At 44.2% G+C, this 21,703-nt stretch overlaps 1 protein-coding gene across 1 annotated transcript in view; it reads right to left on the bottom strand.

Moving 5' to 3' along the window:
* The window catches only part of NELL1 (neural EGFL like 1), a 6,602,686-nt gene that overhangs the window by 4,320,425 nt on the left and 2,260,558 nt on the right, over positions 1-21,703 (bottom strand). The gene's annotated exons all lie outside the window — the stretch shown is intronic.

Below are 21,703 nucleotides of genomic sequence, written 5' to 3'. Positions count from 1 at the left end.
TTTTTCATATACGATTTTTGCATCCAAACAAAGACTACGATCTTGCCCAGACAAAAGAGCATTCCATGCAAAATTTGGTAGATGTGGGTTCAACGTTGTGGATAGCCGGCCAAACATACACACATACACACATACCTACATTCCGCTGTATATATAAATATAGTAGAGGCCTCTATTGTGAACAGCAAAAAGTGTCCCAGGTATGTATATTCAGTTAAAAAAACCAATAAATAAAAACATGTGTTGATAGGACTTTAAGCTTAAGCTTTAAAGATAACAGAAACTCAGTGGGATTTTTTTTTAAAAGTTTGATAGGCTGGATGTGTAATTCTTCTGAGTACGCCATCTTAATTTCCATGATCAAAGCTTTAGCTCTGACCTATAGGCATGGTATATAATATTACTGGTGGCACAATTATGGTTGTGTTGCCTGGGGCATGGCATGACCTTTGGTTGTACCCAGGGCCCTAAGCCATCCAAAGTAGCCATTGGGCCTGGTAACTGGACATGCCTTCAGCACTGCAACCATAACTTGCACCCGAGCATGAATTGCTAATCCTGAACAATGGCAATGTTCACTGGAAACCCTGACCCCACCCACTTTACCCCATATCAAATCAGTGGGCTAATGGCCAGGGACTGTGGCCATGGTCACATCGCCTATGGAATTACCTCCAGACATGCTCCATGCCCTGCCAAGTCCCCCAACATAGCCACTGCACATGTCCTGTCACCAGGTCTACTTCACCCCCATAGCAGGACTGTGGACCACTAGCCATGTTATGTGGCCATGTTCTGTGGCCATGGCCAGTGGACACATTTCCTCAGTCTTGGCATTCAGCCATGCCACTGGCCCCACCAAGTCACCAATCTAGCCACTGTGACCAGGCAAAATGGCGACTTTACCTCCATAGCTGGTCAGCAGTCCAAATATTAGCCATAACTACAGAATATATCACACACACACATACAGCACGTTTCCAGGTTTTGTAGTGGCCTGTGATGCCCAGGAACTGGGGATCCTGCCCAGATCGCAACTCTGGATTAGGCAATGTTTGTCCTACTTGTCCAATATCTCCAATTTGTACTTTTTTTCGTTTTTAAAGAATCCCCATATTACATGGTTCACACATTGGACCCACATATCCAAGAAGGCGATTTTTCAAAATGTTCATGGAATCATGGTCTGATAAAAAAAAAAGCCACATGTTTTGTGACCTGCACATTCGTAAACATCCAACGATACACAAAAAGACAATTATGTTTTTTTTCTCCCTATTACCAATCAAATTGCAGCATTTCATTTTAAAATGTGGATCTGTGGACCTAACGGTTAAAATATACAAAAGTCAAAATGGTCCAGGTTTTAAAACAATACTGGACAGATGTTACCAATACCAAAGAAACCACTCAAGTTTGGTCTGGTGCCGCTCCTCATTAATTTTTTTTAATTTTTTTTTATTATTTGTATATGTTCAAAAGAACTTTACAAAAAAAAGTTGAAAATAAACGAAGTGCAGTAACTACACAAGGGTGGGACCCTCATCCCGCTATCCTCATCAATGTATGTTGGAGTATTTTGGTGGTTGCTAGGAGCCAGGTGGTTCGGTCTCCTCCGATCAGTCTTTGCCAGCAAGTATCTTCGTCCCACCCACGCTCGTCTAGGCTGAGGTGCTTTACGTAGGCCAGTCTCAAGCCTAAAGTTTTCGGGCATGACAGCAGTAGATGCCGGATGGTTTCAGTCTTGGCTTTGCACAATCGGCACGTGCTAGAGTCTGATAGACCTCTAGTGTTTTGGATTTTGTTGGTTTCAAGCAGGTTCAACCTAGTCCTCAGCATGAAGTTTCGAGCCCCCCTGCTTGGGAATTTTTGGAGGTACTGCATCGGCTCGTTGAGTTTGGAAAACAAAGGAGGCAGATGGAGAAGAAGTTTGTTGTTGGTTACTAGATCTTGAGTATGAATCCAGTCTAGTTCTTTCAACTTCTTATAGACTCTCGACGGATTTGTGGTGAGATAAGCCTTCGAACACGTGACTGACTCGAGTAGGGACATGTTTTTTTCTTTCCAGATTATTAGCATTTTTACCTTGCCAGATTGGAGTTCTTTGTTTAACAGACCGTAAATTTGGTCACTCTCGTCCATGATGCATTTCCTAAATAGCCTAAGAGCGTTTAAGTTGACTGTTTCTGTTAGTGACACTAGACTTATCTCCTGGCGGATTGCGGCTATTGATGTGGAGTTCGGCAGACCAAGGACCGTCTTCCAGAACATGCTTTCTAGTTTTTGCCAGATTCTTGCTGGAAACGTTGGCATGGCCTCGGCTCCATAGGTGATCGAGGGGACAACTTTTTTCTTATAAAATTCGATTACAGGGATGCAAGAGAACTTTCCGAACTTTAAATCAATAGCCTTTCCTTGAGAGGCTAGTTTCTTTAATTTGATTTGAAGTGCGTTCTGCATAGAAGGCTCATTTTTCGAGGAGTCTATCTGGATGCCTAGATATTTGTAGTCGGGTACCCTCTCGATCACGTTTTTCTCAAGGAACCATTTGAATTTTTCTGAACATTTGTTCTTCTTCTGTCCGGCTTCCAGTATCATGATTTTCGTTTTCTCTTTGTTTATTTTTAAGTTGTTTTCAGCAGTGTAGCTCAAGAGATTGGATAACTGTCTCTGGAGGCTGATCTGGGTCTGGTCCAGTAGGATTAGGTTGTCGGCGTACAACAGATGACTTATTTTGGAGGACACGAGTGACGGTGGGAATGTGTGCTCCAGATCTTCTGAGGCCCCGTAGTCATCAATGTATGCGAGGAACAACGCTGGAGCTAGAGGGCATCCCTGTTTTACCCCCCGTCCTATCTGGATTTCATCTGATAGGGTGCCTCTTTGGGATAAACGAACCCTGAGAGTGGTGTCCGTATGAAGGGCTTTTATTGGTTGCAGTACCTCCTGTGGGCAACTCCACCCCTCCAGTTGTTTCCACAAGCGGGACATATCAACTAGGTCAAAAGCCTGGGAGAGGTCGATGAAGGCGATGAAAATCCGAGATTTTCTCTCCCAGACCTTGCTTTTCAGGGTGCTGATTGCTAAAATGTTTGCCGCCGTGCCCATGTTTTTTTTAAAGCCCGATTGGAACTTGTCATTACACGGGGCCGATTCTGCCGAAGATTGGAAAGGATTCAGAAGCAGACTCCCGAAGACTTTGCCAATGCAGTCCAAAAGTGCTATGGGACGATAATTTAGGGGATCAGTGATGTCCCCCTTTTTGTAGATTGGGACAATGATGGATTTTGTCCATGAAGGCGGCAGAGATTTCTGCTCAGAGCATTTCTTGAAGATGGACGCTATCAGCGAAGCCCATTCCGGTCGGTTAGCTTTCAGGTCGATATTTGAGATCCCGTCAGGGCCCGCTGCTCTGGAGGTCTTCAGTTTTTTGATGTAATTACTGATTTCTTGTTGATCATCGAGTTTGAGCCAGTCTGACATCTGAGATGGATTGTCCAATTGAACAGTTTGGGCAAGGGCTTGGAAGACAGTGGTGAAATGGGTGAAATGGGTGATCCATTTATGCTCCGGCTTAGCATGGCTTAGATGGTCAAGTTGTTGTGCGAAGGCACCGCAGATTTCAACAAGGACCAAAATTCTTTGACTTTGTTGCCACAGATAGCTTTTAGCATGGTTTCCGCATCTTGTAAATAAAGTCGGTGTTGATGGTCTCTCACCCAAATTTTATAGGTTGAGATTGCCGACTTTAGTTTTTCTTTATTCGACGGGTGGTTTCCCAGCTGTCTCTTGAGTTTGCGGAGTTCACGTCTTTTTGCCACCAATGTGATGTTGTAGGTGTGGTTAGGAGACATGGAGGACGGAACTTTCTGTTTTGATTTCACCATGTGTTTAAGCAGCAGGGGCACATAGTCCAGTTAAGGCCCTCAGCGATTCCATCCCCGTTATATTTAGCCAGCAAAGCTGTGACCGCTCGGGTTGTCAAATTTAGGCGGTTTCCACGGGCGTTTGGTTCCACTTCCATGGCGTACGGTGTGGGCTCTTTGAAGTGATTTGCCAGGGACATCGTCAGCTGGTTATGGTCGCTGGCTGTGGTTTTTCGGACTTCAAATGTTTTTACTTTTTCCAGGAGGGGTCTGGATGCATAAATGTAATCTATGGTCGCGTTCAGTGATCCTTGTTCCCAGGTTGGCAGACGTTGGTCATTTGGGAAAACAAAATTCAGATTTCCGAACTTTCTTGAGGACATTAAAGAAGACCATAGACACCCTCTTTTCACTGCTGTTGTTGCATCCGGCATTTGAGGCTCATTTGTGCATTTGGCATTCAGGTCCCCACAGATTATGATTGAAGTGACCTAGTATGTTGCTTGAATTTCGTCAACCAAATTTTCCATCATTGACAGGTAATTCTGGTGGTTGATGGCAGCTGGGTTCCAGTAGGTATTGATCAGCGCTATTTGCGATGGACTGGAAAAGGGTTTTTCGATCCAATCAAGTAGTACTGCCAAGATTGAGAGGTTAGATTGAAGGGTGGTCTTGAGTGTGAGACCAATTCCCTGCCGGCAGGCCAAAAGGAGACCTGATGTCGGGCGTCCCAGTGCCCCTTTGTTGGCTGGGGCCAAGATGGTATCTTAGCCATCCATAGCCGGGGTCTGTCTGAGCCAAGTCTCTTGGAGACAAATGATGTCAAATGAGGCTAAATTTGCATCGCCCGTTGTTGTGAGGTGTAAGTGGCCTCTCGTGTTCCATGAGCAGAAGTGTAGAGAAGATGAAGAGTGGTCGACCTTCCGATAGTCCGAGGACCCAGCAAGCCGACCTGCGGGTTGCTATTTTTTCGATTGAGACAGAGGGCCTCATTACGACTCAGGCGGTAAGGGTTTTACGGCGGCGTAAACAGCGCCGACCCTTACTGCCTGAGTACGAGGTCCCTTAGCGCCATGGCGGACTTAACACCTGCTTTTAGCAGGTGTTAAAATCCATGGCGCTAAGGGACCATGGAGTTAATTACGCCACCGTAATTTACGGTGGCGTAATTAACGCCTTCCCCACTCCCATTATGCCCTATGGGGCAAAATGGGAATGGGGAAGGGAAAATGGGAAAATGGGGATTTACCGCCCCGCCAAGGTTGGAATGGGGCGGTAAGTCCACCTACCACCATGGCGTAAACGTAGTTTACGCCATGGTGGTAAAGTCACGGCCGAGGCGGTAACTTACCGCCTGGGTCGTAATGAGGCCCAGAGCCTTAGGGAGCCAGGCCCACAACCCCTGTAGTTTGGCAGCTGATTTTGAAGACGTGCTAACACTCTCTTTGGATTCTCAGGTTGTTGCCCTGTTTCTCTGCACAGTGAGCACGGTCGTACTCAAATTGTGCGAGTCTGGATTTGACTGTTGAGTCTTCAGGGTCTTGAGATCAATGGTCTTTATCGGCTTGTCACGTCTGGGTTTGTCTTGTAGTTTGACGCAGGGGCTCACCTGTGGCTTGGAGTGTAAGTTGACCACGGTTCGGGTGAGTTCAGTGGTTCTTCTACGATCGACTCCCTTCTCTTTTTCTGGGGTTTTGTCCTTGCGAGCCGAGTTCCTTTCCGAATGACCCTTCTCCTGACATTGGAGTTTGTGAGGTTTGATTTGCACGATGTATCCTAACGCAGCCAGATCATTAGTTGCTCGAGCAATTGCCGTTTAATGCGCTTTGACACTGCATGGATGTAGGCTTTCGCTCTGTCGTTTGAGTGGTATGGATCCACTATTTTTAAATCTGAAGACTTTATTTCCCGAAGGGCTGGGATCAGGCTGAATAGCGTGAGTATCCCTCTTCTGTTCAGTATTATGTCGTCGTCGTTTTCAGAATGCTGTTCGAGCTTGATGGGGACTCCCTTGAGGAGTAATTTCCTTTTCGATATTACTCAGTTCTTGAGGTGAAGTGGGGCTGCGAGTGCTGCCCCCTTATGTCGGTTGACTTTAGCTCTAAAAGAGGGCCTCCTCGGGGTTTTGAGTGGTGGTCCTGCTTTCGTCTCCCATACTGTTGGAGGTGTTGGACACTAGAGGCTGACTTTTTACGAGTTGGCCTCTCGCAGGCTGTTGGTGATGTGAACGACACCACTCGAGAACTGGGAGGGCTACGGGGGCTGGTGGGTTTCCGACATTGGAGAATTTTCCTGCGCTCCTCCAGAGTGGTAAATTCGTGAGCAAAGTCCTCTTCCGACGATTCATCGATGATTTCTTTCTCAAGTCTGTTTCCGCAGTCAAGTGGAGGGGCCGGCGAATTTAGTGGCTGATGCTTTTTCCCACTTTTGTCTGGCGATGTGTCTTGAATATCGTCTGGATGCTGAGAGATGTTCATCAAGACCTTGTCTGCTAGGAAGTCATCTGGTGTTCTGGGAGAGATGTTTATCGCCTTTGGTTTTACTTGGTCGGAAACCGGACTTTGAGCAGGCTTTCCCGCTTTCTCTTTTCTTTTGGTTGAGCATGTGCTTTGTTGCTTGACTGGTTTAAATTTCTGGGTTTTAGGATCTCCCCTAGTGCTGACTTTTCTGGTCTCAAACCTGTAAAAAGGGGGTAGGAAGAGTCTTCCGCCCTCCCTGGCGTTTTCAGGGTTAGCGGGGCATTGGGAATGTCATCTGTGATGTCGATCACTTCGTGAATTTCGGGATTTGCCGAGCCGAGACCCGATGATTGGTGGACGGCGGCGTTGGAAGGAGGAGATTGGAATTGCACTGGCGGGTTTAGACCTCCTGGTTTAACCCCCAAGAAGGACGTTGAGAGGATGTTCGCAAGTTCTTTGTGTCTTTGTTCCACGTCCAGCCTTAGGCCTTTGAATTTATCATCCAAGGTTGTGATGTATCCTTTGAGAAAAGTTAATTTCGAAAGCATTTTTGCTTGGATCGTGGAGTTTTCTTTCAGGTTTTCGTTGATGCCTTGGTAAAGTTTGGTGAATGGGTTCATTGAAATTGTGATTGCTGACATTATTGATAGAAGGTCGTTCTTATGTTGCGCTGGAGAGTCCATTGGCGAACCCTGAGGGAGGGGGCGCTGTTTGGGAGCTGGAGAAGGTAGGTATCTCTCGTTTAGGAGCCGTCTCACTACAGGTGAAGATGGTAGGTCTGGTGGGCCATGGCTGGGACGCCCCGGGGGCTGCGGTTTAAGGTGGTGGTCAATTGGGGCCGTCTGGCTGATCATTGTTTATCTGGGATGGGCCTGCGTCGTGAGTTGAAGTTTCGGGCTTCTGTCCATTTAACAATGCTGCTGGCCTCTGGTTTCAAGGGCTGGTGCCTGAGGGGACTGTGCCCGTGCCTGCCCTGAAGTTATGGGGTGGTCTTTGGTTGTCGGCAGGATTGAATTCAAGGAACCTTCAATGTGGGCTTGGATGGCTTTAGGTTTGGCAGGTGCAGGGGTTTCCAAGGGAGAGGCTGTTGTCATCTCACTGGTAAGCTTGTCAGTGGGTAAAGTGGCACGGCCATTTTTTGGTGCGGTTTGAGTCCCCCGATCAGGGTTGGTGCCCGTGTCTGTTTGTTTTGACGAGTTCTCCTTCCCAGGCGCAATCCGGGACGCCGGGTCAAGGTGGGGGGCCGAATCAGATTGCTTTGGTGATTCCACCTGCAAGAGCCGTTTTGGGGATGGTGGGTCTTGTTTGTCATTTGCAGAATTTCGGGACTGGGCACGCTGATCTGACGATAAACCTATTTTTCTTGCTTTTTCTGGAGGTTGACAGGTTTTAATCGCTTCCAAGATTTCCTCATCGGTAAGATCAGCTTGCCTAGAATGAGAATCTGGGGCAAATGCATGAAAGAAGTCAGTTACGAGGCTAGCAACCAATGGTTTTATTGATTCTGGGATCCAAGGTTTCTTAGGTGGTTGAACATTTATTTTGTTTTTGGGCACCTGCAGCCTATTTATGCGTTTTTGTTTTTTGTTAGCTGTTTTTGGGGGTACTTTCTTTCTGGAGGCTCTATAAATTCCGGTGTCGGGGGACTCTGCCTCTTTTCTACTACGTTTTTTATTATTTGGCGCTCCTGCCAGGGGGGACGGCAGGGAGGGTGAGGGCTTTCTCAGGCCAGGGACCTGAGCTTTGTTTCCTGGGGTAACCAGGACCCTGCAGTCGATTACTGGACGACAAGGGGAGCCCTCTGAGATTTGAGGGGCTTTGAATGGCAGGCTGGAGTGCACTTGAGCTGCTATTTGTAGCGTGTGTTTGAGTCCTGGATTTGCCGTGGGGGTTGTTGAATGCTTTTCTGGTCCTCTCTCGTCCCCAGAGGGCTCTTGCACTCCGTTTGCCTGTGAGATCGCTAGGTGGGAATCCTCCTCGGAGGGGGGCGTGACCCTGTGTCCGACGAGCCCATCCAAGTGCGGGTCACATGCTGCTGGGGGAGGAGAGATGGAACCAGGCTCCTCCCCCGGAATGACCCGCGGCTGCGTTGCCTCGCACAGGTCCTTTTGCGGGGCAGCCATTGCCGAGAACAGGGGTGCAGGACTTCGCTCTCCCCCCAGGCTAGCCCGCGGCGTCTGCTCCACGCTCCTCACAAGCGTGAGCTCCCCACCCCCGCTCACGGGCCTCGATCCTCGCTCCGGAGGCCATCGAGTCCTGGAGCTGTGAGGGTGGGAGCAGCGGTCGAAGAAGCACTGGCGAGGTGCAGAGAGGCACCGGATCCGGCGCTGGAGGCAGGGGGCCAGGTGCGTGTTGGCGCGTGTCCACTGATTCTGTGGGGCTTGTTTTTGACAAGATGGTTGGTGATTTGAAACTTTTTACTGCGGATTGGTCAATGAAGTCCGCCCGTTTTAAACGGGCGTTCACTGTTGTTGCTGCTGGGGTCTTTAGATGTTTATGTGACGGACCCGGCAAATGTTGTAATTGTGCACCACGTTGTTGTAAGGCTTTCGCAGCAAGGCGTGGGCACGCGCTTCTGAGCAGGCGGCCCTCCTCTGGTTCCACGGGTTCGTGGTCCATGTGGTCCATGTCCATAGAGGGCAAGCGCACTGATATTGAAGCCATTTCAGCCATGCACAGACTGCCACAGACTGCAACTCTGCAGCCAACTCCGCGGCCGCTCCGCGGCTGAATGAGGGTTTTATGGGTCCACCCACAAATGGAAGGCAGGAAACTGTAGAGAGACTCCGGTCACAGAGGAGCAGAATGGAGTGACTGCCACAGACTGCAACTCTGCAGCCAACTCTGCGGCCGCTCCGCGGCTGAATGAGGGTTTTATGGGTCCACCCACAAATGGAAGGCAGGAAACTGTAGAGAGACTCCGGCCTCAGAGGAGCAGAATGGAGTGACTGCCACAGACTGCAACTCTGCAGCCAACTCCTCATTAATATATTTGGTGCAAATCTGTACCAATTGTTTTTTGGGGTGGAGGCATTGTAGATGAGAGCAAACTCTCCCTATGGAAAATTAATGGAAAATCCAGTCCGCCCCCCCGCCCACTTATAGCTCTGCCCTCCTGCTGTTTGCTCCATCCGCCGAATGCTGAGAACTTCACAAACATTTTAGTACAAAGCCAGAGGTTCCTGTACATTGTTTTCAAGTTTTGCACAATGAAAACTGTTACAGTTATAAGCATATCAAAATTCCCTCTTTATACGGAAACACCAACTTAACCATAACTACAAAACTGCGGCCGCCACTCCAACATATATGTGTACATATTTATGAGAATTGTAAAAAAAATCGAAAGTACAAATCAGAATTTAATCAACATCTAATGCAGACCTACAACAAGCTAGAGAACAACTGCTTGCACACCATACCATTTTCATTAGCTTGCTCAATATCCCCAACCCCAAGTTCTTAACACTGTCATTGCTTTTTAAAGGCCAGTTTTCCAAAACATGTATTCTGTAACTAACCCTGCTACCAGACTGTGTTACAAAGTTCACATTTAATAAAAAAAAGTTCTCAACATCAAGACAAACATTTTCCGATGTTATTTTCCCTTAGCTATTTATTAATAATGTAATACCTTTCACTCACTACGTTTGCCAGTCAACCGTGCAATCATCTCACACTTTTACATAATTACCATAACATGTCCTTTTGGTGTGTGGCTTGAAGCAGACGAGATGGCACTTAACATGTGTGAATTGGTAGCATGTTGTCCTCTACCGGACATTGGGTCCAAGGTTCTGCTGACTGAAATGTGCACGCCACCTATTTTGCAAGTTTTTATGCATGTGGATATTTATGGTTCCACCCATCACAGAACACTTCATGTCTACGCACACTTTACCGCCTGGCTACTCGAGGTTTCCTCCTAAACTGACACAAGCCATGAATAACCCAGTTATGTAAACCACGTAAGCTTACCAATCCCCAACTAAATTAATTGATATTTCCATTACATATGACATCCTATATTGTAACACAAAGATACCTCACATTAACGATAGCATTTGATTGGCCACATATAACATAACCAGTGATATCACTGGTCGCATGATGTACATCACTGGGAAACCAATTGCACACATCGATGCATACCTAGATCGCGGAAGTATCTATTTTAATCTGTTGCCATTCACTAAGACAAAATGTGAACATTTGCTTAAAATGTGTTTAGTGAGTTCCAGTGGGTTGATATGCCCACCAGCCTGTCCCCTAATACACTTCATATGTCAAACTTCACACTGAGTGAACTGGGCTTGTGCCATGCACCCCTTAAAGTAAAATTGGAAGAGATGTCCTATGACTTATATAGGGACATAAGATGTACTAAACTGAATTTAGCATAGTAGTCACATGGCTCTTATTACCACATGCTTGCTAATTTTGTCACCTACAGGACGATCATAGGTTTAGTGGAAGAACCATTAGCTTGTGAGTGCAGGGTGGAAACCGACTCAGCAACAGAGGACTTTCTCACTGAGGTTTTTTTTTACCAGATAAAAGGCACGATTCTACGAAGTCTCTGACATTACCGTTTTACTAGCTCAGTAAAAACATTTAGAGGCAAGAGGTGAACCATGCCCACTATAGTCTTATGTAATCTGTCGAGGTAGAAAAGAATACCTGTGAATTCCCCCTTGACCTTTTGATTATACTCTTATTATACCTGTGGAGAGGGCACACTGCTGGGTCTTCCACACAGGAGTGTAGATAGGAAATCAATTACATGCGTCCCCATCCAGAATAGAGCTAGGAAACGAATGGTCACTTTCATGTTGTATAACATGTATACTTGCATCAAAGATTATCTATATGTTGTATCATTGTTTAAAAGAGCACAATCTAAAGCATTTAAACACATCTGAAGATTTGCCTCTGAATTTGACAAAGGTATAGTTGAATTATTGATATCAATTTGGTGTGGTAAGCAGGATGTAAATGAAAGATGAATGCATAGTTGTTTGGAAAGTAGAGAGACCAGTTTGCAGTTGCCCGGTCGTTTTATTTACTGGTCCTGCATTGTTAAATTTACTTTGAATTTCTTCTTTCCCCCGCTCGTGCTTGTGCACAGAAGAGAAGTGGGTGCATATATTTCTATAACACTCTTGGGGACGCTGTGAGAGTGGACAAGCTCCACCTCCCTGCTGTTTGTTATAATCACTTCCGCTCCAAGATGCCGACGCGAAGTGGTTCGAAAAGCGGAGAGAGCAGTTCGCAGTTTGCGGTATCGCAGTAACGGTAACTGCCTGAAAAGATTCCTTTTTTCTACTTATAAATCTAGTGCGGTGTAGGTGGAAACAGTGTCAAGAATATTTTAACCTATAAAATTATAAGCACTATGCTAGGAAGGTGCTTTGATGGTTAACATTTCTTAATAACTTTTTAATAACTGTACGGAACCTTTATTTTCACGGCGGAGCTGGAGGCTGCCTATACTGCCTATACTTTACAGAATAGTCACTGCGCCGTGCTCCCTTGGTTGGGTGAAACCGTGCGCTGCTGGAAGATTGTGGGGACTTTTCACTTTGATACCAGCATTGGGGTTTCACAGCAGCTGAGCACATTAGTTTCACCGCTTGTGCGCCTTGAGGGATTGCCTCTTTCCACTTCTTCAATAATATATCTGCAACAACTGTGCATGGCTGGGACACCTTGGGGGTTTCACCCTTTGATCCGTGTAACCACTATCGGTGCTGGTGAGTGTGACTAGTCTTACAGACTACAGTTGCTACTGTGCGTTAAAATTAGCAAAGCCATTTATCTGCACGTAGTGAACACGTAATATACACCATAAGCACATATAGTTTTTAGGTAAGCCCACCTAGTCATAAATGGGCTCCTTGTGACCTTCCTATGTGCACCTGTTCGACGGCTGTTGGGTAAAGAAGGATACGTCTCTGTTCGCTGACCAAAGACTATGTCACACTCCTACAATCTGCGTAGTACAGCCCTGGGGGATGATCTGAACGCACCAGAATGTGAAATCCCTGCTGTTTGGTTGAAAAATCAAAAAGTGTGTGGGAAAGATCTATTTTCAAACCTTACCCTGCAGGCGGTTGCTGTTTCTTTCCTCCTAAGAGCCTTTATGTGCAGGATAACCAAATACCCACAGGTTCTGGGTCTATTGACCCCAACATCATGGATCTGAGCGCACTAGTTGGTTCCACACCCTCTCACTCACTTATGAATGGGGTGTTGGCCTGTAGTTTGGAATATACATTGACGGCTACTACGCCAAAGATTACTATTGCAGAATGTTTCCCCTCAAAAGAAAGAGCCGCCCAAGAGACTTCCGGAGTGAGGGGTGGGGATGTTCCTCAAATCAACTCAATGAGGGAGATCCGCATACCTTTGGAATTGAAGCACATGAACGTGAAGGGGATACCGGGGGGTTTATCGTGCAACAGATATCCCTAGATTCCTCTTTTGAACTAAATGCCATATCGGCCTTGTTGGAAGACTCAAAATTGGCAACTGAACAACTCGACACAACCAAGGGAGGGGAAGACCAGCGCGCCTTTGCTCATAAAATCAAAAAGACTAACCCAGAGTCAGCATCCACAGCGCCCACACTTACAGCTTTAAATTTTGTTCTGAGCTCATTAGTCAAAGTGTTTGAAGCCCTAAAATAATAAAGTATACCAGCATTCGGGCATTCTTCTGGAAATTACTAAAGAAATGGAAATTAATGAGACATAATTGGTAGCTCTCAAATCAACGATGAATGGCTTTGTGGGGAAGGCTCTAATAGAGATCCAAAAGGAAACAAATAACCAATCCAGAAAACGCAATGGGAGGGGTTCCAAATCGAACTGGCTCTTTTAGATTTGAATCTGGCTCAAGCTAGGAGTGGGCCCCTGTGTGGTACAGAGAGATGCTCCCTCATGGCTTAGAAAGCAAGACCCAAGAGCCTGCAAAGATCCCGTTAGATGATACACCCCTGTATGCCTCAGCCATGGAAGAATGTGTGCGCTTGGCTCATCTGTTTGATGAACCAGCCATAGCCTTGCTGAGCGACAATTCATCTAGTCCAAAGATGTCTACTAAGCCGAACAAATTAAGTAGTCTATCCACCAGACCTAATGGTAAGACGAAAAATAAAAGAAAGTTGTGCTGGAGACAAAAGCAGACACAGGGGAAAATGAGAAAACAAAACACCAGAAAAAGAAGAAAAATGGGAGCTTGGATACAAACCAGTTTATTTGGATGTAGTGGAAATTCCAGTGAAGAAGGCGCCTGCCACACTGTCGGCTAAGGGGAAAAGAAAGGAAAAGGCTCAATCAGCCCAAAAAAACACATAAAGAAATCACTAGCCCAATACCTATGAGAACGACAGTGAAGCTCCACGGGAACCCCTGAAGATAGCTCCCATCTTTCTCAGAGGCAAACAGCGTGCTGTTCTTCCTCAAGGGACAGGGGTTGGGCCTCCATCTGCTCAAAGCAATTAACCAAACTCCAGCAATTTCAAATACACTCAACAATCTCTCACCACCCGGCCTGGCCAATACTAATGCAAATTTCTACGTGGGAGGGAGAACCCCGCTGTCTGAAGGGAGACTACTCAGATTGGGGACATGATATTGGGGGATACCTCCAGAATGGTGAAGACCCTGCTTGTGCCCGTTGTGCCTGTTCAGAAGGCCTCTCGAAAAAACCATAACGGCCACAGGAAGAAAAGAAAATTACAGGGGCCATATAATAAGAAGAGCCCAGTCGTCTTTATCATGAGATTAGATGTGACGAATCCGAGAAGGAGTCCTTTGAACAGCAGTTCAATTCTAACAATCATAAAAGAAATCCCTGATTTACATTTCTTCACCACTTGGGGCATTGAATATATCCTTTCCCAATTTACGCTGGACAGATAAGGTGGAATTCGGTTTTAAATCCAGACTAAACGTGGATGTCATATGGAAAGCAGGTTCAGACATAAATAGGAGGGGTTATGAAGTATCTCTGAATCCACCAATGACCCCAAAGCCAAGTCATTGCCTGGGTCCAAAAGCTTCAGTGGGGCAATCAAAATCTTCATCTCCACACAGAATTGAATCTGTCTCAAATGTATGGGCGTTATTACCGGAGATCGTTTCGGAAATATTTCTTAAACTGGGCCTGCCTGAGAGGAAACTCTTTTAAATTAGTCCATTGAACTATTAATCTGGAAAACAAGGGCTTACAGATCATTTGTAACAGAACGCAGAAAGGGATAGATTTTTGAGAAATTTGATGTGATAGCATTCCAGGAAAACGTGGCTCCAATCTCCCTTCGGCTTGGACGGTTTCTCAATCTTCCATCAACTAGCAGTGGTGTAGGTGGTTTGTCGGCCCTTATGGGGCCTTTGTGTTGCTTGTAGAAATGTTTTCTGCCATACTGAACTCTTATCCAATACGTAGATGGGCATTTTGGCCATAAAGGTTGAATCAGGGTGGGATAGGGGTGATCTGAAATGTATTGTAGTGAATATCTATTGGAACCCAAAGAGGGTTGGCCTCCTAGCTTTCCATCATGTCATGGCAGATCTTTTTCTTCTTTGGTCAGGCCAGTTCCCACATCATGAATTCCTAGTTATGGGGGATTTCAACTCACAGTGCATAGAATGGTCGGCTCTGTAGTCTCCATCCCATAAGCCTTCCTCAGACAATGGGGAGTGTTGGATGAATATTTTAGGGGGGGTGGGACCTTGTGATGGCAAATGGCACTATGGAAGGGGACATTCCCCCAGCTCCTACTTGGAGGAGGGAGAAACTTTCTCAATTATTGACTATCTATTCCTGTCTAAATCCTTGTTTGAAAGTAGGACTCGTTTTGCGATCACCAATGGCCACCCTAGTGACCATGATACCTTGGAGGCAATATTTGTTAAAAATGAAAATACACAGGTGGTGCCCCAATGTCTCCCCCTAGTTTTGACAGTTAACAAGGGGGCGAATAGAATTACCCGCTTTAAAAAGAGTGGATAGATTCTGGTTGATCGTTTGGGGAAGGTAGCCCACTCTATGTCAGAAATTTAATTACAGAAGATCTGCAAGCCAAATAGCTTTTTGGACTTATTAGGGAACATCCACCCCCCGGTTGTATCCTCTCTCCTTATGTCCATGTTGCATCATTTTGACATTCAGACTTGGGAAAAGAAGATAGTAATGAGGAGGCAACATAGAAAGCTTAAAACTAGGGGAATAGATAGAACAGAATACATAAGGGAAATGAAAACCCTAAAAAACACCTTTAGAAAATTGTCTAGGTCACATTGCCCTCTGTGTGCACAACTGGAGGGGGAAACTATGCTGAGGGCTATTTGCCAAAACAACTCTCTAAATGTTTGGTCTATTACGGGCTCACTGGATAACCTGGTTTTCTTGGGCTAGGATGGGGTGATCCAGGAGCACATTTGGGCTGATCATTTTTCCAAGCTGTATGGAGCTACCTGCCCTGATAAGGTGAAGATTGCACTTGATTCATCGTGGTTGCTGAAGTTCTCCCAAGATGAAATAAAAACTCTCATAATTAAATGCTCTAGATCGAGAGCTCCCGGACCCCACGGTCTGAGCAGTTAGATCCTCAAATCAGATCCTGACCTTTGGGTGCGAGTTTTGGTAGCACTGTTCAAGGGTATGATTGACTCAAGCAAATACCCAACACATGGAGAAGTGTGGTTATTATTCCCATCTTTAAAAGATGGGATCGTTTAGACGCCCTCCAATTAACGTCCAATATCCCTCCTGGTAAAATCTTTGCTGGTCGAGTCTTACGGGACTTAGGAACCTGGGCTAAAACCCATGGAATATTCTCAAAACATCAGATGGGTTCCACAGAGGTCTCTCGACATCTTTAAACAGCCTTGTCTTGCATGCTGTGACTTCGCAGTCATTCGCCACAGGCGGTTAACTTTTGTTTGGGGCATGGATTGACCTGTCCCAGGCTTTCGACACCATCAACAGGGACCGCCTCTGGGGAAAATGGAAAGCCTGGGGTTTGTCAGATTGCACAGACTTGGGAACCTCTCAAAAGGTATTGTAACCAAAAGGGGCGTGCAACAGGGTGTCTGGTAAACCTGCTTTTATTTAATCTATATTTAGCTGACCTAGTAAAATGGATTCTGGATTCAGCTTTGGCGAGCCCTAAATTGGGCGATCTAAAGCTCAATTGGCTCGCCTAATCTGACGACATTGTCCTATCAGATTGCACCCAGATCGGCTTACGGAGGTTGCTCTCCGCATTTCAGAACCATGTAGATTTAAATGATTTAAAGATAAATCCCAACACATCTAAAATCATGATTTTTAAGCACCCTCTGAGAGCAACCGAGACCTTTAATTGGTGCTTAGATAACCAGGTGGAACTGATAGTTAAAGAGACTGCATATTTGGGATCTGTGATTAGATTCTTCCTTAATAAGGAGCTTGCCACAGCCAGCCTGGATGTAAAGATATTCCAATTGGGATCACAGATGAAGAGAATATACAGTAAATGCTGCAAATGTATTTTCTGTCCTCCTGATTGTGAAATATATTGGCAAAATCACCAGCCTTACTCTTTGGTTACAACACAAACCCACAATCCCACTCTATTGATTGAGAGAGATTGGAGGGCATTTTGTGGAGAAGAGTCTTGAATCTCCCCAACTTTGTGCCTATTGCAAGCCTGAGATATTAGTAAGGCTTGCAATCGCTAAGAGCCCATCTAGAATGGAATAGGATTTCTCTATATATGCTGATCCTGGCTCCCCCTACCCTTTTTTTATATGAAGAGGTCTTGCCCACCTTACGAGGCCAAAAGAACTTGTATTTGAGTAAACCGAAAAGGGTTTCTGTTAACATCTTAGCAGAATCAGAAAGCCTTGAAGAAAATCTGATTCAAAATCCCTCGAAAGTAAAAGAGAAATGAAAATGATGGACTGGATAAGAACCATTGCAATCATGAGAGAATCCAAGATATGCGCTTCAATGACCCCCACAGACAAACTCAGAAACTCACTATGTACTTATTTGAAGAAATTCCCAGACTCTACCATTAAAGCGGATTTTCTTTGATTTTGTTTAAATCTATTGGAAATCCACCACATTATGGATGCTTTACAGACCCCTAGCCTCATTTGTCAAAAATATGATAGTCTAGAGATCCAAACCCTTAGACATCTGTTGAGTAAGTGCCCCAGAACCTTAGACCTAAGAATACAAAGGTTGGCGAGATTTGCCCCCCACAACTGGTGGTTCAAAACTGATTCCTTTTGGATGAGGCTGGCATCAGGCCAGTTTTCCTCACTAGTGAGGTGGTGAAAGAGTGGAATTTGCTGAAAGTATATGAATAATTGTGAACAACCCTACGATTAACTTCTGAAAAGGCAATGAACAATAAGACGGTGCTTGTGATTTTATTTCTGTTTCTAATTATATATTGAATTAACCTTTTAAACCGTGTATCATTTATATTTTATGCATTAATTGAGCTACTGGTTTTATGATGTTTTCCTTTTGTATAAATAATGATTTGTTAAAAATTTAATTATAAATGTTTTGACTATATCACAATCAAAGAATAAAAAAAATACAAAAAGGTGTGTGCATGAACTATTGCCCTAGTGATAGAATGTGACTCGTATAGAATAAATATATTAGGTTGTGCTAATCAAGTCCTTTAAATTCCTCTTCCTACAGTAGTTCCTGCAATTATTTTTTGACATTGAAACTGATGGATTTCCGATACGTTAAGCTCCTCATTCAGATACACATCAAATGGATCTGTTTTCAGCTACCAGGATCATAGCTTTTCATAGGTATCAACACTGAAGACCGAGGTGCAGTCCAGAATACTTTACAGACGTATGGCACCGGTTCCATGTGTTTCCATCTCTGTTTATTTGCATGCTTGCATTTTAAAAGTGCTCTTTTTGCTGCCCTCATTTTAGATTAATTGTATTTTTTTTTTAAATCAGGGGGTTAACTCCCAAACCCAACTTCTAACCCACCACCACCCCTTAGTCCCTTACCAAAAACACACAACGCATATATAGTTTTTTCAACAAAATGGAGAAAACCACAGCAGCGAACAATGCACGTTTAAAAAGCTAATGTGTAAAAAGCCGGCAGTGGAAATATGGCAAGTGCTGACACTTTAAGATACACCCACTCTCCATAATCAAGAAAGCATTTACTTAGAAATAGTGTCCCTCCACAGGAAGTAACACTAAGGACCAAATTGCTCTCTACTTTTTCAGAAAAGGGAAAAAGGCACACAATGATAAAAATACACTTTCTGTGTGGGGCACAGACAAACATAGTCAGTCACTATTACATTATCTTGCCATTCACTGCCACCAAGACATCATTTGAATAAAAAACGAAAAAGGTGCAACATGAATAGCAGGCCCAAAAACTACATTTTGTAAGGAAGCTATAAACATGCTGTCAAAATATATATATATAGTAGAGCTTAAAGTGGGGTTAATAGAAGTATGAAACCAGTGATAACAAATTTAGACAGGTGTAGACAGATCAAAAGGCACGGTGTGACGTTACCCTTTCACAACAGAAAGGAGCATGGGACTAACAGCTGTCCGCTTTTAAGTGATAAAGGGACCAATTTGCAAGTTTATATAATGTATTACTTTATTTTGGGATATTTTTAGTCCAAGGATGATACAGTGTTGGACACAGCTTGACGATTCTTTAGTAATCTCAGAAACCCTGGCCGCTGTGCTCTACCTTCCCAAGAGAATATGTCCAACAGGCTATGGCAACAGCCTGTGTGACAAATGTCCCCAATCAGTAGTACTAATGGACACATCCCCTCTGGATCTATGCAGGTACGATAAACAGGAGCTAGAGGAGGAGACAGAATGGATAGATAACAATGTGGATACAGTAAACAGTATGGATACAATATAAAATATTTGGGAAAGGCAATAGGCCTTACCACCATGTTTAGAACCCTTTGGTGCCAATGGGACTCTAGTGAATGAAGAACGTAGTAGTGTCCTGATTGGTGGACACTCCCATCTCCTGCACACCATTAATACTAAGAAAAATTAGTCAAAGCTTGAACAGGTCATGAACAATTCATAAGTGCATAAATACCAAGTATTTTCAATTATTCCTGACAGGTGTCAGTATTTAATTTTTTAATATAGAAAACAATAATTATAAACAATAATCAAACAAAAATGTTGACATCTATGCAATTTAGGAGGTAAATTCTTAGACCATTACATTATAGATGATACATCTAGCGAGAAATGTCAAATATACTATAAGGAACGGCGTAATTTGCTTAAATGGATGTATATGTCTATCTTGATACCCAAGTATTAGATCAATTTGTTCAATGACTAATGTGTAATTCCTGCATATATACATTCTTCATACATTCTTTGTCTCAATGTTTTGATGCCGATACAATATCTGAAGGATCATGATTTGCATACATCTTGCTGTCCATGTGTATATAACATTTACCAACAATCAATATATCAATAATATTTCGATGTGAAATTGTATATCTAGAACGACATGCATGTCTTCACTAGGTCTTTAGTGATACCTTCAGTGACATCTTAGATAGTCTTTAAGATTATACATTCTTCCGGTGGCTATTGCTTCATTTACTACTGGGACCATTACATAAATAATGGGATGGTACAGTAAGGATAATGCAATCAATTATCTTAGATTACAAAAAAAGAGTCAACATATTATTGGATGTACTTGCGACAGTGCCGATGTTGATGAACAATGTCTGTTAATGGCCTATACGCACCTTTTTCTCAGTGAGGGAGTGTTTGTTAAGACAAGTGTAGTATACATGGTCTCATCATTTTGTAAGATTTAGAGAAAGGCAGTGAGACTGAATTCCTGATTCATTCCAGTTGGTTCCAATGAGTCCAATTTATGGATCCAATACATTTCTCTGTAAATTAGGAGTTTACTACGGTTTCCTCCTCTTTCTGGGATTTTGACTACTTTGAGGACCGAATATCGGAGTTGGGCTATTGAGTGTCTCTTCTCGATAAAATGTCTCACTACTGGGGATTTCTCATTTTCTGTTCTAATTTTAGACTTGTCTTTGTAAAGTCTTTCTTTCATTTTCATTGTGGTTTGGCCCACATAGAGCTTTGAACAAAAATGAGAAATTCCCAGTGGCATGACATTTTATCATTAAAGGTGGCCTATTTTCAACCGGCTTTCTAGGTCTATGGATTTAAAACTATTTACCACCCACTATCTTCGTATTGTGTTTCCGATTCCGACTGCAATAGCAGTCCTGTGCAAGATCTGGGGCTTCAATACGCCCTGACCCCAAAGTGCAGTTCCAATCATTGTGTCGGCGTGCAAGCAATGCGATTTCCATTGCTAGAGATGGAGGTGTATTAGGTCATACTGCCAACTACCACTATTATTTTGGGACGCCTGTTCCATACCTCGAAGGAAGAAGCATATTAAAGCACACCAGTGCAACCATAAAATGAGCAGTGTTTGGATGATGTTTCTTTCCGTGCCAATTTGCAGTGCACCTGTTTCTGTGTCAAAAAAGTATTCATCGGCTTTCGACAGAAGTGACCTTTCCCGTATATACAGAATTTACAAAATTACACTTGTAAGGTAGTATGGCCAATAGGATGCTGCAACATATGCAGTGTTCGAATTAGTCAAAGGCGGACACGTGCAGCACTGCCAAGAACCAAATAAACATTTATGTGGTACATAAACTAAGATATATATATATATATATATATATATATATATATATATATATATATATATATATACGCACAATGTTCTATAGTGGTGGCCTCAATGTACTGATAATAAGGAAAGAAATATTGCTGTCACACAATATAATAATCCGGTCTGCAGCCTGCGGAGTGGGGGCGGGGTGACAGCGCGTAGCATGAGTAGGAATGAAAGCCCATGATAATGACATTAGACAGCAGCCATGAAGAGCAATTGAGTGGAGGTGCTGAGCTCAAGTGAGACCGACAGACTGTGAGATACAGGTGTCTTCCGTCACAGGATAGAGACATAAATGACACCGGGCAGCAGAAGGGTAAGGTCTTGATGTGCACTTCAAAAGCAGAACATACATGAGCAAGCAGAGCTGAACGAGAGGGCACTGCGTGGGAGACTGGTATAATAAAAGGGCATTTGATGGAATGGTGAATTGCAGTGGAAAAGTGATGAGCTTGCACGATATGGCATCAATTTACAGAGGACTGGAGATCAAGAGATACATATAAAGCAGACACATGTGCTCTTTAGCGTTTATTTCAAGGTTAAATTACAGCAGGGATCCAACCAGGACAAAACCTCGGGGTGAGGCAGAGGGAG

Source organism: Ambystoma mexicanum, chromosome 11 (assembly GCF_040938575.1).
Source record: "Ambystoma mexicanum isolate Mex_15411 chromosome 11, UKY_AmexF1_1, whole genome shotgun sequence".
Lineage (NCBI taxonomy): Eukaryota > Metazoa > Chordata > Amphibia > Caudata > Ambystomatidae > Ambystoma > Ambystoma mexicanum.
The sequence above is the reverse complement of the archived record's forward strand: the minus strand, read 5'-3'. Positions and strand labels throughout refer to the sequence as shown.